We start from the raw sequence: 2,500 nt of genomic DNA on the forward strand, positions 1-2,500 counted from the left end.
CCCGGCTGACGCCAGCCGGCGGGTGGAAGTGGCTCGGCACACGCGACGGGCGCGGGCGTGCTGCGGGGGGGGACTCGGCGGGGGGGCCGCTTGGCGGGCGCCGAAACGGCAGCGGTCAGGGCAGGGGGTAGGGGACGGGCGGCCGGCCGCCCCGCCCCGGAGGGGAACGGGGGACCAGCGCACCACCGGGAGAGCGGTGGAGGAAAGCCCATTCGGCGGCACTGGCGAGCGGTGGCGGGCGGCGGCGACAGGCGCCGGGCCGCCGCGACCCGCCGGCCCTGGGGGCCCGGCGGGACGAACTCCGCGAAGCGGGCGCTCCGGGAGCGGGGGTTTCCCGAGTCTGCACTTAGGGGGACGAAGGCCCAGCCGCACGGGGCGCGGGCCTGCGAGGCACCCCAGCCGCGTCACACCGCACCTGCCGCACAGCGGCGGCCCCCGAGCCCGGCGGGCAAGGAGGGGGAGGCAGGCGCGGCGGGGCACGCCGGCCGCGGCGGACGGGCGACAGAGCCGGGCGGGTCAGCCGCGAGACCGGGGCCTCCGGTGCACGCACCGGGGTCCCAGCTCCGCCGCTGCCGCCGGCTCGCCGCCGCCGCCGCGCACCGCCGCCGCCGCGCCCTTCCCCCTCCGCCCCCCCGGGAGGGACGGCACCGCTGCACCAACAGGGCGGGTGACGATTGACCGTCAAGCGACGCTCAGACAGGCGTAGCCCCGGGAGGAACCCGGGGCCGCAAGTGCGTTCGAAGTGTCGATGATCAATGTGTCCTGCAATTCACATTAATTCTCGCAGCTAGCTGCGTTCTTCATCGACGCACGAGCCGAGTGATCCACCGCTAAGAGTTGTCTCGGTTTCGGTCCCCGCCGCACGCGCGGGGGGACCAGGCCGCCTTGGCAGCCCCTGAGGGCCCCCTCCCCTCCACCTCCCTCCTCGCGCCGCCGCCGGCTGCTGAGCGAGGGACAGCGGGGAGAGCGGGGCTCGCCTCACCGACCGTACAAGCACAGAGGTTGATGGGGGGGGGGAGGACAAACCCGAACGAGAAGGGCGGGGAGCCCTCGCTCCCGACCTGGGACAACCCTTTTCTCGCTTCGAGTCCGGCCCAGGCGCTCGGCTCGGCCCGGCCCCGCAGGGAGCCCACGCGCCAGCCGCGCCCGCCTGCCTCAAGGACGGGGGGGTCCCCGCGGACCACCGGCATCGCAGCCCGGCCGCCACCGGCAGCGGCACGGACCACTCGCCCACGCGGCCCACCGGCCCCGCACTCCCAGGCTCCGCGCTTGCCTCGCCGGCCCCCGCCAGCTCCGCCGTGCCCGAGACGGCGCCCGCGCGCGCACTCGCGCCTCCCGACGACACCACACGCTCGCCCTGCCCTCCCGCGGACAGACGCCCGGCGCCGGGCAGGCGGGCGGGACGGGACAGGCGGGGAACGGCACCCGCTCTCCCCGCCTCCACGCGGAGACCGGGGGGGGGCCGCCCCCGCCGCCCGCCCGCCCGCCCGCCCGCCGCCCAGCGAAGCCGGGTCGGGCAGAGCGAGGCAGGCGCGCCGGATGGCGGAGTGCTGGGGCAGGGCGCCGCCAGCGGCCACGCCGGGGGGCTGACAGCACCGGCCGAGGCGGGAGCCTGGATGCGCAGAGGCTCGGCGTCCGCACCACCCGCGCTGGGTGGGGGCTCGCCGTCCCGGCAGCGAGCACGCGCTCGCGCCGGGGGTCACGCGTTCGAGGCAGGCCGGCGCGAGGCCGACCGCGCGGCGTCTCTCCGCCGAGACCAGACCGCGGAGAGAGGGGGCAGGGTACCCCCTCTCCGTCCCGGCTGCCCGCGGGGCGAGCGCGGGGCACGCCGGCTGGCATGGGGGGGCGCGGCGCCCGCGCGCGCCGACCCCCCGGCCCTCCGGCAGTGCGCCCGGCTGCCCCCCGGGTCGCATCGGGCCGCCTGAGTCTTTAAACCCCCGCCCGGCTCTCCGACCGAGAACCCTCGGGCCCGGAGCCCGGGGCCCATGGCCATCCCTGCCCGGGGCGGCTCCCGGCAACCGCCGTGGCCGGAGGCCCCCCCTGCCCCTCTCCCCCCCGCCCAGCCTACCCGCAGTGCGGACCCCCCCCCCACGGCACACGGTGGGGGGGGCGCGACTGAGGCGGTGGGCGGGAAAGGACAAGCGGCAGCGGGGGCGCGGCCGGTGCGGCACGCCTGGCGCCCGGGAGGAGCAAGCTGGCACACGGGACCACACGGGTGGGTCACCGAAGGGGGGCAGGAGAAGCGCGGACGCTAGGTACCTGGCCCTGGGGTGAGGGAAACGACCTGAAATCCCCGCGGGGGTGCCTCCGCCGCCACCACCCACCGCCGGGCCACCGCCGCCTCGCGGCGACGGCGGCAGCCTCGGCGGCGGCGGCGAGACGGGGCGCGGAGGGGAGACCCGGCACCCGCCAGCCGGCTCCAGCGCCCCTCGGCGGAGCGTCCGCCCGCGGGGTGCGCCCGACACCCGCCGCCACGACCTCGTCCTCCTCCTGGGGCCCG

General features: G+C 78.7%; 1 non-coding gene across 1 annotated transcript; it reads right to left on the reverse strand.

Moving 5' to 3' along the window:
• Positions 1 to 686: 686 nt before the first annotated feature.
• LOC134149830 (5.8S ribosomal RNA) lies at positions 687 to 839 on the reverse strand. Its single transcript, XR_009960519.1, has one exon. It is a non-coding gene; the product is annotated as a 5.8S ribosomal RNA (ribosomal RNA).
• Between the last annotated feature and the right edge of the window lie 1,661 nt (positions 840 to 2,500).

This window comes from Rhea pennata, chromosome 21 (assembly GCF_028389875.1).
Source record: "Rhea pennata isolate bPtePen1 chromosome 21, bPtePen1.pri, whole genome shotgun sequence".
Lineage (NCBI taxonomy): Eukaryota > Metazoa > Chordata > Aves > Rheiformes > Rheidae > Rhea > Rhea pennata.